The sequence below is a fragment of the Equus przewalskii genome, chromosome 9 (assembly GCF_037783145.1).
Source record: "Equus przewalskii isolate Varuska chromosome 9, EquPr2, whole genome shotgun sequence".
In the NCBI taxonomy this organism is placed as follows: domain Eukaryota; kingdom Metazoa; phylum Chordata; class Mammalia; order Perissodactyla; family Equidae; genus Equus; species Equus przewalskii.
Window position 1 is genome coordinate 68,892,513 of NC_091839.1, and position 14,509 is coordinate 68,907,021.

Sequence of the window (14,509 nt, forward strand, 5' to 3'; positions counted from 1 at the left end):
TTTTTAAAGGGATAGATAGATATGACGGAGTTTTTTATAAAATCATCTTCCTACCTTAGTATATTAAAAGAAAAACTCTCATCCATAAGATTTAGGGAACATTTTACATGAATAGAGTACTATATTTAATTCAATTAATGATTTAATTGTTAAAAATATTTGCATTGTTCAATATGTCTTGTATTCAAAATATCAATATTGTTGCTATGACATAGTTACAGCTTTCAAATGTTATAGGTATATTTTCAGTTGTTCTTGGTATGTCCTATACAAACCACTCTTTTTTTTTATAAAAAAGAAATATACATATTATATATAAAAATAATCTTTGAGAAGAAAGTAAAAATGGATACAGATATGACTTTGAATTATTCACTTGTGAAGAAAAGAGAAATCAAAATTTAAAAATAAATTATGTTTTGCCTTTTAAGATTTTAAAATACCTGTTAATATCAGCTGAGGCTTATACTACTAATTCCCTCTATTATGTGAGAGCTATTTGCCTTGAGAAACTGAGTCACAAAAGGATTGTTCAAGGTCAGACCGTGAATCAGTGACTTTGCTCGGAATGAAAACCCAGAGTGCCGACTCATTGCATTCTAGGCGGTGAGCGCTCAGCCACAGTCCTCAGCTGCCTTACTCAGTTAGTCTGAGGTCAGTAACTGATTTAAAGAAACCACAGCTGTCTTCAATCATGGCAGTTGGAATTCTATAGATATTGACATATGTCCTGTGGTATTTCTATTTTTCTTAAAAAAGGAAAGCCTATGAATAAAACAATCAAAGTATACTAAAACAGCAGGAAAGAGAATCTTTAGAATTTTTATTTACGTTGCATAGATTTTATAAAAACCCAAAGCCTTCTCAAATACTCATGCACAACACCGCACTTTACCAAGAACAAAATTCTCAGTTCCTTACTATTAACAACCCAAGGTACATCAGCATTTTCCTATTCTGTTATAAATACTTTCAGTCATAAATGAAGTGAGTTGTTTAATTGCTGAAATGGTTGGTACTTTTGTACACCAAGGTCAGTTGTATTCATTCATTCAGTCAGTTATTCATTCAGAATGCATTTACTTAGTGTGTTAGGCGCCGTGCTAGGTGGCAGACACAATCCTTGCTCTCATAAAGCTTACCTTCTGTTTTCATGAATAGATAAACCGTGCTTGTCCATGAGCATAAAAGACTAGACCTATTTTATTTTTTCCTATTAGACTGTTTACTGAAAAGTGACGCTAATATTAAAATTTTTCTCTAAAATATAATATCTGCAGATATTTATTGCTAAACTTAAAAAGAAGCAAAAATTATTTGAAGATGTGAGCTATATGCACTGAAAATGAGCAGTGATCGTGCGTAATGAAACGTGGTTTGTTACTGGGCAGAAATGACAAGTCATGATACATTCATAAGGATGGGGATATTATGCTTCTTTTGAAAAATCAAACTATATATACGCCATAATAGAACTGAACTCTGCTGGAATATTTGGTTGATTATTTTTCACTATGGCCCTAACGGACTGTTAAACTCCATAATAGACATTCAGAATCCCATTTAATAATGATCATGTAGAACAGACTTTGAGTACAATGAAAAAGTATACGTAGCTTCCAAGTGGACACCTGATAATTAGGAAATTGTAATCCTTCTGTGGTTAAGAAAATATTTGTATGTTTTTCATGATAAATTACAATTCAAAATTTGAAATTGACTTAGAAGGGGTGCCCTATCTTTCTCACAAATGTGCTTGTGAGATTTAAAAAAACGAAAAATATCCCAGAATGGAAAAATCGAAATGAAGAATGTGCCATTTAGGGTTGCACAGCAAACAAGATTTCTGTGACTAATGGATAAAGTATAAAGCTAGACTGTTTGGAAATCTACATATGTGGACAGAACAGAGGCCAGAAGCCCTGATTCAGTTCCCAGCTTTTAACCACTACCTTACTTCAAATTACCCTGACTCTGGTTGGGAGGGAACAACACATGAAAGAAAATTGCAAGCAATGAAGTTTTTGAGTTGCAGAAAGCAACAGGGTCTAGTGGGAAGAGTTTCGAAGATAGAAAAACAGAGTGAAAATCCCAAGCACACATAGTTTTTCCTCTTTAGATTTCAGTTTTCTCATCACTAAGGTAGACATGATAATGCTTAGCACTTACGGTAGATCATGACGATAATCGCCATTGGTGATGATGATGACTGCAGATGGTGGTGAGAATTCCTAACATTTATTTCATGCTCGTCCTGTGGCAGACCGTGTTAGGTGCTCTGCCTGTCTGTGCAGCCTAGAGTAGTGATAAGAACATGAGCTATGAGGGACTCGGAGGGAGCAGGGTCTGAGAAGTGGCCCTGCGAATACTGTATGTCCTTTGGTAAGATACCTTGTCTCTGATTCTCAGTTTTTTAATCTGTAAAACAGCACAAATAATCATACCTTATTCTGAAAGTTGTTGTGAGGGTCAAGTAAAAAACTTTATGCAACATGCCCTCCTCAGTGCCTGGCATATGTTGGGTCCCTTCCTTCCTCCTTGATATGACACCTGAACACATGTAGCCAAACCTAACACTGGCTTGGTTTTCTTTATGTGTGGTGAGAATCTCTCACTTATCTAAAATAAAAAAGGGAGTGGTGTTATGGGCTGAATTGTGTCCCCTCAAAATTCCTCTGTTAAAGCTGTAACCCTCATTACCTCAGAATGTGACTGTATTTGGAGACAAGACCTTTAAAGAGGCGACTGAATTAAAGTGAGACTGTAGGGATGGGCCCCAATCCAAACTGACTGGTGACTTTAGAAGAAGAGAAAATTTGGACACACAAAGAGGGGCTCTAGGGGCACGCACTGATAGAGCAAAGACCAGGTGAGGACACAGAGAGAAGGTGACCATCTGAAGTCCAAGGAGAGAGGCTTGGTTTCAAAAGCAAGCCTGTCAACACTTTGATTTTGGACTTCTAGCCTCCAGAACTATGAGAAAATACATTTCTGTTGTGTAAGCCCCCTGGCCTGTGGCATTTGTTATGCAGTCCGAGGAAACTAACATAACGTAAGGGGTTGGACTACCTGCATGGTGCTTGCCTGGCATGTGTCTAAAAAGGTGGCTAGGTGGCAGCCTCCAGGCAGTTCCTGTAGCTGGCTCAGCTGTGCCACCAATGTAGTCTCTAAGGCCCAGGGTTCCAGGCATTCACTGTCTAAACTTCACATCAGAACTCTGAGGTCTGCTTTTTTCTTACCCAGAAGATTGTATCATTAAAATGAACATTTGTGCGATCCATTTTTGCATATGCCAGTGGTTTAGAAAATACACAATGAGTGAAACCAAGCATAGAATGTATTACCAAGGAAAAATGGATAAATATTATTATGAGTGAACAAATGGATGGGAGTGCAAGAAATTTAAGAGGTACCCATCCTTCCAAACAGCACAGGGTGTCTCCTATACAACGGGATATGTGGTCTTATACTAATGCTTAGTTGAAAAACTTTATACTCTATTATCTCTGAAGAAGAAATGTATTCCAGCTTCTACTGACATTAAAAAATAGAGCATGCTATGCTTGAAAAAAATTGGACATTTTTAGAAAAGCCCTTAGGCATTTGAGCTTTCACAAGATGCAATACAAAACCAGGCAGTCTGCTTTAAAACAAAGACTAGTGATGGAACAAACATGGGGGGCTGGGGGACAGAACAACTCTGAAAACTAGGATTGTGTAGAAAGTGGAATGGCAGTCAGTGGAAAAGTCTGTAGACTAGAAGCAGGAGAGAAAAAAGAAAGCACAAAGTAAGTTATGAAAGAAGACATTGAAGGTATTGTGGAAATTCTTAATTCTTAAGCCTTTTTTTGCTTAATATTTAGGAGACCAATTAATAGGTACCCAGGCTAGAACTATAATTTAGAGAAGAAAAGATTGCCTCCCCTGCATTGATTCCTACTGCCTCGTCGTCTTGGGGCCCCGTTTGCATATGCAGTTTCCTCTGCCAGCAGTGCCTTCCTTATTCTTGCTTTCTAGGAAACTTCTCATTTATTCAAGAGCCAGATCACTGTCTCTTTGTTGTATGTCTCCTGACTCTTCCACATAGATTTGTCATTCCCTGAACTGTGTCTTTCATCTCTTTTTGTTAGTGTGACACTGGGTACACCTTGATTATGATCCTTGAGATGGTGTGATTCTTCACATGATTCAACATGCTGAGGCATCTATTTCTCCTAGCAGATCAGACACTTGAAGGTGAGGACCCTATTTTTGTATCCTCAGTGCCTTATTCTGTGCCTACCATAAATAGAATCTCAATAAAAGTTTGAAAAAGATCATTTTTCAAATATATATAGAAATGTACATATTTCAAATATAACATAAGCATTGATATAGTCTCACTGGAAAAATTCAAATTATGCAGAACTACAGTTAGCAAAATGGGAGTCATCATTAATAAACTTACTCAAGCTGTAATATTCCTTTTTTCTCTTAATATATATGTAGATATTTTCATGTCAGTAGCTTATGTCTATTGGTGACAGCTGTGTAATATTCCATAACTTAATTTTATTATAATTTAAATAACCACTTACCCATTCATAACATTTAAGTTCTCACCTCTTTTTTATTTGTTTGGTGGATTGGTTTTGCTATCACAGCTAATGAAGCAATGATCATCTTTGTACCAACATCTTTCAGCACGTGTATTAGTATGTTTTAAAAATAGATTACCAGAAATAGAAGTGCTCCAACAACAAAAAAATACATTTAAAATATATGCAGATATTGACCATTACTTTCTAAAGACATTTAACCAATTTAGACTGTCCTCGACAATGTGAGAATATTCTTTTCAATGAATTCCAAGCAATAATTCATGTTGTCAATCTTTGAATTGTGCTATTCTGATAGAAAATATTATGTCATTAAAATCTTTTATTTTCCTGATGACTGTTGAGAGTGAATCTAATTTCAAGTGTTTATCGGGCAGTTACATGTCTTTTAGAATTATCTTTTTTGTCTTTTTCCCCCGTTTTTAAAAACCTGGATTGCTTGCCAATTTCTTATTTATTTATAAGAACTCCTTATATAGTCCGATATTAATGTTTAGTTGTTAAATAAGTCATACATATTTCTTTTCAAGCTGTTGCTTGAGTTCTCACATTTGTATGGTGTTTTTGTCTTATAAAAGTTTTTTGCTCAAATATATTTTGTAAAATTGTGGCTAAATTTGTTGGTTTATTCCTTATATTTTCTGGAATGTTTAAAATCTCGCTTAGGAATGCTTTCACTACATACAATTATAAAAATATTCTCCTCTATTTTATTTGTTTTATAGCTTACTTTTTATGTCTACTTTTTTATTCATTTGGAGTTTATTTTTGCATAGGATATGATACAAAGAGGTCTGATAATGGTTTTCTAAATGAATAAACCATTGTCACAAACTATTTATTACATCTTTCTCCTACTGATTTGAAAAATGACCATTATCATAAGTATGTGCATATATAGGTGAATTCCATTCATCTCTTTCTCTATATTTGCACCAAATATAATAAAGACAATTACTTTAACATCATAGAATCTTTTGGAATATGATAAGGCAAATCTTCTTTCATTCTTTTTTTTTTTTTTGAGGAAGATTAGCCCTGAGGTAACATCTGCTGCCAGTCCTCCTCTTTTTGCTGAGGAAGACTGGCCCTGAGCTAACATCCATGCCCATTTTCCTCTACTTTATATGTGGGATGCCTACCACAGCATGTCTTTTGCCAAGTGGTGCCATGTTTGCACTCAGGATCTGAACCAATGAACCCTGGGCCGCCGAAGCAGAACGTGCGCACTTAACCGCTGTGCCACCGGGCCAGCCCCCTTCTTTCATTCTTTTTAAAAATGTTTTGCTACTAAAGATTTCTCTTTTCCATATAAAGTTTAGAATTAGCTGGTCAAGTTTTATTTTAATGTAACAAGTGGGATTTTCATGGATCCATGAATTATAGATTAATTTGAGACTAGAGTTATTTATGAAACCTAGTTTTCCCATCTAGGAACATGACATAATGAATGACTCTAATTATGTGATTTGGGGCAAATCACTCAAACTTTCTGTGCTTTAGTTTTCTCACCTATAAAATGGGAATTCTAAGAGTGCTTATCTGAAGGAGTTATTATGAGGATGAAATGAGATAATATAATGAAAGATTGCATGATACTATCTGATATTTAATATGTGCTAGTAAACAATGTTGTTACTAATATCATTATTGTTATTATTAGTTGATTAGACTATTCTCTGTCCTTCAGTAAAATTTTATAATTTTCATCGTCATTTAGATCTTATGCACTACTTGTTAGATTTAAATGTAGGTATTTTCTATTTTCTAATTGATATTGTGGTTTTATAAATTATTGATTTTTGTTTATTGATATCATAACTGGGAGTATTGACTGAACTTGTGTTACCTTTAAAAGTTTTCCAGATGATTTTCTTAGATTTTCAGATAAAACAATCATACTGTCTGTAAAAACTGACTTTCCAAGACTGATGTCTCAGGTTTTACTTGTCTCCCTGAATTAGCAAGGCTGAATTGTGGCAGTGGTCACAGACTCAAATGTCTGTGGAGGCCAATTAACATACATGAGTGAAGTGGGAACTGAGTAAAAAGAGGGAAATTGGTGGGAGCCTTAGTAAACCGGGGAATGCCCTGTTTAAAGGCATTAAACATATAGGGAGGGGACCAATATGTTTGGTCCAAGGAATGCCATTTTTTGGCTCCTATTTGCATAGTCATTATACTAGATTAGAAATTCCCAAAGTGTGGTCTGCTGGATCCTGGGAGTTCTCAACACCCTTTGGAGGTCAAAACTATTTGCATAATAATGCTAAGACATTATTTGCCTTTTCACCATGTTAATATTTACACTGATGGTGCAGAGGCACTGATGGGTAAAGCCGCTGGCTCCTTAGTACAGATCAAGGCAGTGACTCCAAACTGTCCTAGGAGTTCTTGCATTTTTCATTGCCATGTGCTTACAGTAAAAAACAGAAAAGAAAAAGGAAAAGAGAAGCAAGTATCACTTAATATTCTTGAAGCAATAAAAGCATTAAATCTCAATCTTGAGAACATCTCTTTTAATGTGCTGTGTGAAGAAAGGGAAATATGCACAAACACCTCTGCTGCCTACGGAAGAACAATGGTTATCTTGAGGAAAATCACTTTTGTGATTGATTTCTGAGCTGAATGAACTAGCTCCTTTTTTCATGGAACACCATTTTACTTGAAATAAGGGCTAATGGACAAACCACGGTTTGGGGGACTTGGGTGTTTGGCAGAAATCTCAAAAATGAACAAAGTGAGCCTTTACCTTAAGGAAAACAACAGAACTGACTATTTACTGTAAATGATAAAATTCAGGCTTCCAAACAAAAATGAGAAATTTGGAAAACTTCCAACCAACACCAGGAGCTTCCCAATACTAAAAGACCTTTCTGATGTGTTCAGTGGTGATATTAACTGATGCGGGCTTGGTGAGTCAAGAAGTCAAAAGAAAGACTTCTTGGACTCTCAGGGTCTGGCAGTAGTGCTCTCTTATTCAGAGAATAGCATGGAGTAGCACGGGGACAGGACCCATGGGCAGTACAGAGCTGTAGGCATGGGGACAGGACCCATGGGCAGTGAAGAGTTGCAATGTGTTGAGGGTTAGAGCTAAATTTATAAGGCATAGGTATGCGAGTTATTTCTTTACAAGACAAAGGAAAGATGATGTAAAAAGTCGTTAAATGGTATCAGTGCAAGTGGGGTCTGGTTATTGGGTAGTCCTATGACTTTAGATAAGAATCAGATTGGATTGAGTCAGGACATCCTATGCTTCCCGGAGGATGATATAGATCACTGTGTAGGGCAGGTCACCTTGGGCTTCTCTCCCTGGGGCAGCCTTGATCCTCATCATTAACGAATGTTCTTTCTTGATATTGTATAATGAAATGCATCAACATTTAGCAGTTGTGTATTACTCAGTGACTCTGTATTTTCCTTATGACTAATGTGCAATGTTCTAAAACCACACATGGGTAAAAAGATCCATTCAAAGTGCAAGATGGACCAATGGATTATAATGTAACAGAGAATGGAAAGTTCATGACATGGTTTCAGATCCCCTGTTGTGATAATCTTAAGAAACTGAGCTTGTTGAGTTTTGGTGTGGTATCAAAGAAGAATATTTAGAATTATCCACAAAGTCTACTTTTCCCTTTTCCAACTACGTATTTGTGTGAAGCTGGATGTTCTTCATCGACTTCAATCAAAACAACATATTGCAACAGACTGAATGCAGAAACAACATGAGATTTCAGCTCTCTTACATTAAGCCAGGCATTACAAAATGTTTTTCAATAAAAAACGTAAATGGCACTCTTTTTGCTAATATTTTTCTTTGAAAAATACAGTTATTTTTCATAAAATCATTATTGGTATGAGCTGTAAATAATATATTAAGTGTAAGATCACCCATGTGATGGGTTTTTTGATATTTCCAATGTATTAATGAAAAAATATTTTAAAAATCTCTCCGTTTTTACTGCAAAGACTCACCTTCCCCATAGGACTTAGTAAGAATCACTGCCAACTTTCTCCTGATTCTCGACTCCCCATGACTCCCTTGTTCACCTTTGACAATGCTAAACACAGACTCTCTAACTTCCCATTCTTTGTCTCCTAAAGAATTAGCTGGGTTTCCTCTCCCCACCAAAGAAACCTATTTAGAAGCAGGGACAAACATTTCGTGTTCAACAGACTGACTAAGACCCTTCTAATGAGAAAACCAGTCCCACTGTAAAATCACCCACCTCTGACTTGTCTCCTCCTCCCTAGAAAAGTCTAGGAGAAAACCACCCTACCAAGACACTCTCTGACCTTTGGAGCTAGAGTGTTCTCCCTATTGTAATAACGGTCAAAGAAAATCAAATTCCTCCTCACTCGTATGTTGATTTTTGTTGTTGTTGTTTTCACCTTTGATATTAAGAATAATTTCATACTTTTGTTGTCTTCTAGCTTTCAAAACATGTTGAAGCCTACGAAAATAAGAAACCCTTGGCTGACCTTTATTTTTAAAAACATACGATTATAATGCAAAATTTATCTATTAAAACTTCAACGTCATGAAAATGAAGTTGTATTTCCTTATGTACACACAATTTTCCCTATGATTTCATTCAAAAGAAGGAAAGCACCAGATGAATCAGGCAGGGGTTATGTGGCAATACAAGAGAAAGGGCTTCCTATGTGGGCCACACGATAGGATGAAAGCTGCACAAATTACATATAGTGCAATTTGTAGAGCAGAGAGCAGTCCTTCAATCCTAAAATATCTCTCCTTTACACTTGGGCACGTGTGTGTGTGTGTGTGTTGGACAGAAGGAATCCAGAAAGTGGCATTTAAGTGAATTCTGCACCAAGAAACAGAAAACATGAGACATTGATTCAACACTGTACATTGATATCAGCCTTGCCTGAGCAGGACCTAGTTGCCTGCTAAGAAAGGAAGATGACAGGGTGGTTATCACAAAGTAGGAGTTGCGGGGAAGGAGGGAAGGAAGTACATGGAAGCTGACTGCAATGTTGAAAGAGTCTAATTGTTCTTCCTTCGCAATTCTGCCTAGGGCCTATCCTTCCTGGTTTCAACATGTTGGTCTTTTGAATCCATTCAGTGACTCAGGAAATCAGGCAGCTCCCAGAGAGATCAGGAGTCAAGTGTTTTTTATGGGCCATTCATCCCTGCCCTACTGCTGGACACAGCAGCCTTCAGGCTACGTGCTTGCATAAGGGCCCCAGCTAAGAAGCAACCAATGGCAGGGCTGAAACTTCCTAGGGAAAGACATGCTCTCCTCTAATACTTGAATCTGTAACTACTGTCACCAATACAAAGCATTTTCAATAGTAATAATTGTAAAAACAAAGGGAAAGGACAGTGGGTAAAAGGTCCTGGATGAGTGTCCTGCTCCTAATATAATTCTAGCTCCTGTGAAGAGAAATTATTCCCAGAACTCTACAAATACAGACTTTTGGAAGCAGATATACTTGTTACACTTTGGCAAGGTAATGCAGTCTAAAGACTACAAAGAAGAATCTTACCAACTACATCCTGTATTGTTACAGAGAACTCAGAGTTGAGGAAAAAATGCCATTACTGAATACTTTAAAAGTCAAGGTACTCAACATTGGCTATTAACCCTGAAATATTTTTGATTGGTTTATATAATACAACCAGAGAACTTATTGTAAATTGGGCTATAAATTGATCAATTGATATAAAATTAAATCTTCACCAAAGTTTTCCTACATTGAAACATTAAATGTCCTTTATCAACATTAATGTTGATAAAAATACAAAATATTTTGTCAAAAATACCTTTGGAATTATGTATCATCATTCTACTAAAAAATTTAAATAACCTTGTCTTTTGGGAATTAATTAGTCTCATTCCTAAGAGACATTTAAATACATTCAGATATTTTAAATTATTTGGTTTCTTCCCTTAGATATCACTAAGCTTAATTTGGGAACTGTAGTGAGATGAAATCATATTACATATTACATATAGGAAGTGTTTTTTCTGAACACAACTGAATATAAAGAAAAAAATTTGAGATCAAAATGTTTCTGCATAATTTGAAAAACAGGAAACTATCAATGTTTTGCAAATTTCAAGATTTACTAAATTTAACAGAATTTTTAGTGGAATATTAAAGCAGACTACTATTGGAAGGCATACCTATTATGTCCCCATTTTTAGTGAGACAGAAAGAAAAAAGTTAGATTAAATATTTTAGACATTTTCATACTATGTAAAAATGTGATATTGAAAATTCTCTAGAGAGTAAAATATCATAGTAACTTAGTTTTTACTATTTTTCTACAGCAACTTTTCCTGAAAAGAGGACTGTTTCTGAAGTGAAAGTCTACTTCATAAGACAAAACAAATCAAAAGCTTCTGAACTTAAGAAAGCACATAGCCAGTGCGATAATCCTCTCACGCGGCTCTTGGAGGCCACTCAACAGACTTGTCATGACAGTGTGAGAGGAACTTTCCAGAGTTCTGCAATGAATCAGTCCTCAGCAGTTCAGAACGTACCAGAAAGGAAGCATGATGAAATCATCTCCGTATTTTCATCAACAATATCCTTGACTGTAAAAGCTTGAAGTGCATTAAATAAAACTTCAGAGAAGTCCCTCACAGAAAAAGACCAATCATCTCACTCTTCCGTGAAAAGAGCGTTTGCCATGAGTGCAAGGACTCCAGTTCAAGTCTCAGCTTGGCTGTTAACTCACTGCACGACTCTGGGAGAGATTCCTGCCTCCCTGGGTTTCTCCGCACATATCATCCAGAAGATAAAGAGATTGGGCCAGATGACCCAGAAGATTTCTTCCAGCAAACTTACTATGTTCCAGCCGTAATTAGTTAAAGAAAAGTTTTTTACTATCATGAATACATATGTTTATAAAAGAAAAAAAAAGTCAACCATTAATGACTAGAAAATTCAAAATTTTGGAAAGAAAACAAAATGATTCTGTGACATTTGTGAGACAAAATATATGCCCCACATAGAAAAAGCATTTAAAACAAAAAAAACTAGCTAATTCAATTTTCTCTTCCATCTTCTCTCTCCAGTAATCCTTCTGTAGTTTTTACCAGGAATGTACGGTATGACCAAAGTTAACAAAAGCAGTTCTCTACGCATGGATAATTCCTACCCAGTGATCAAGGGCGAAAAGCAGTGACCATGTGTTAAAGGGTCAGAGCTGTGTGTCCAAGGATGGTCCACATTCCCACTGAGAACAAGGCAAAGCTCTTGGACCCTGTGACCCCGAGTCTGTTTCTTTGTAAAGTTCAAAAAGAGACTCAGTGAAGTGCTAAATAACAAACTTAGCCACGGGTGCCTGAGAACGGATTGACTCCACAGGACATTGAATCGGAGCTCTTAAGGGCCTGAGTTCATCCGCATTTTTTTAAAATCTAGTTTCTTACAACATAACCCAAGGCCTACTTTCATTGCACCACCCACTTCACTCGTGCTCATGGAACACCAATTTTTTCAAGCCATTGACACATTAAGGTCAAAAAAAAAAAGGAAGGATGTGCATCATGGACACAGAAAGTTTTGGTTTTTCTTCGACATAGCTTTGTTCTAAAAAACAGAACAGAAACAGTAACATCAAAACAACAGCAAAAACAAATTTAAGATTTCCTGCTTGAGACAGAGAAGAACTAAGATAGAGCAGCACATTTCAAGCTGGGATAGGATAGAAAATCTCCCTCGGATCATCATGCAGTTTGATACTTAATTATACGGACATGGACGCAGCACATTTTTGTTACAAAACTAGGGAGTTGCCCAGCTTGTATTTTTTACCTTAGAATTGGAAGAGTAAAGCCAATAAAGATGATAAAGCATAAAATACTGCTCTGGATAGATTTTACATCATAATTTACAAGTTGGCTTGGAAATACTTATTCTTGTTAGAGGAGGTAGCTAGCTATAAGTTCCCAACTCTATTGGGCAAAAACTTAAAAAAGAAGGGGAAAGAGAGGGAGGAGGAGCGGGATGGTGAAAATATCTTCTTATATCAATAAATTTAAGCAAATTTGAACTATTTTTATAGAAATGAAAAGCATATAAACAACATGTAATTCTAAGTTAAGTTATGCCTTAATAAAAAAATCCAATAGTTTTTGTTCTTGATTTTTAATGACAAATGTCCTCATAACATTATGTATCACTGTTGGAAATCTCTTCCTGGATTTCTATTTTATTACTTAGATTTCTGTTTTCCAGTCGCTCTAACTCTTCCCTCCATGATCTTTTCCCAGCTTTCCTCTTCCTACTACCTCAGTTTTCTCCTGTGAGCGTTTGATGGCAGGGCCCAGCCCTCAATGTCCCCACAGACACTTTAAATGGAAAGCCCTGAGGAGCAAGTGTAGGCGAGCAGTATGCAAGGGGAGGTCAGGACAGCAGTCAGGCTGCAGACCACCGGGAGATGAGCTAGACTCAGAGAGTCAAGCAGACATCAGAGGCCCAGGGAGGAAAGTCAGAGTGACAGCTTGCCCTGGTTGTAGGCAGCTGGCCTATTTTTATTCCAGTCCCTCTCAAGGTGGCCTGTACTACCTCTCTGTACCAAAAGGTCCCTTCAGTCTCTCCAAGATAGCTTCTCTTCCTTTTTCTCCTCCTGCATTTTTATTTTTAGTCTTTGGAAAGTTGGTTTTAACCAGACAAGCTGCTATAGACTGTTTGTGACCCCACCAAATTCCTATGTTGAAACTGAATCCCCAAAATGAGGGTATTTGGAGGTGGGGCCTTCAGGAGATGATTCGGTCATGACCGTGGAGCCCTCGTAAGTGAGACTAGTGCCTTTATAAAAAAGACCCTAGAGGACCCCCTCGTCCCTTCCACTATGTGAGGTTACAGCAAAAAGACAGCCATCTATGAACCAGAAAGTGGATCCACCCCAGATATCAAATCTGCCGGCACCTTGATCTTGGCCTTCCAGCTTCCAGAACTATGAGAAATAAATTTCTGTTGTTTATAACCACCCAGTCTATGGTATTCTGTTATAGCAGCCTGAGCTGACTAAGGCATGAACCCTGATTTGTAGCTGTCCCTTTGCATATTATTCCTGCTATGGTATTTTCAAAATAAGTAGTGGTTTATGGCTTTAAAACAATGGGAATGTCCTATGTTAATTTGACAGTCTGAAAGAACAGAAGACGTTTGTATCAACTATTTTCGTTAAGTATCCCTGGCTAGTTGTTACAGTTTTGAGCATTCAGAAAGAGTGAAATAAATATGTTCGAATTGACAGACAAGTGCTGTCCTTCAGGAGAAACTGGGTCAGCAATGCAGCACTTCCAGAATTAAGAAAGAGGAAGGGAGCTGACATCTATTGAGCAGTGTAATCTGATATCTCATTTAATTGTCACCCTGCATCATCTTCTTGTTGAACCCCAATCCTCCTACTTTCTTTCTGTCTTCCTTCCTACCGTCCTTCCTCCCACCCTTCTCTTCTCTCTCTCTCCTTCCTTCTTTCCTAACCCATGGTAATTATGCTAATTAGATCCCAAATGGGCCCTGGAAAATTATAGAGGAGAAGCCCTGAAGCATGAGGACAGGGAAGGTATCCTTTAGGAAATGCCAAATGAAAGAGTCTACATGGACCACAACTTTTTCAGAAATTTCAGAGACAGTTGGAGTGAATGGGAGTTTCTCTGGATGCAAATATTTTTAATGTTCCGTGCAACCTACAAAAGCTGTTTTCTTGGATTTCTGAGTATATTTAATTGACCTTTATGTTTGGAGTTAGAGGAAACATGTTCACTGCTGTCTCCAGGTCCCTCCTGGACATAAGAGGAGAGGATCTCTCTTCTCTCCCAGACAGGAGTGTGGCAAAGAACACATCCTGCTTCTCTCCAGGCTTGGCTCACCCCTCAAGAGGGAGGCCCACTTTGCTTCTGCTCTCCTGTTCTATACGT

The 14,509-nt window shown here is 37.1% G+C and overlaps 1 long non-coding RNA gene across 1 annotated transcript in view; it reads left to right on the forward strand.

The window, feature by feature from the left end:
* The window catches only part of LOC139073391 (uncharacterized), a 42,798-nt gene extending 30,062 nt beyond the window's left edge, over nucleotides 1-12,736 (forward strand). Inside the window, exons 2-3 of the long non-coding RNA XR_011522062.1 lie at nucleotides 4,131-4,236; nucleotides 10,904-12,736. This is a non-coding gene — a long non-coding RNA (uncharacterized lncRNA). The remainder of the gene's footprint in view (nucleotides 1-4,130; nucleotides 4,237-10,903) is intronic.
* Nucleotides 12,737-14,509: the final 1,773 nt, after the last annotated feature.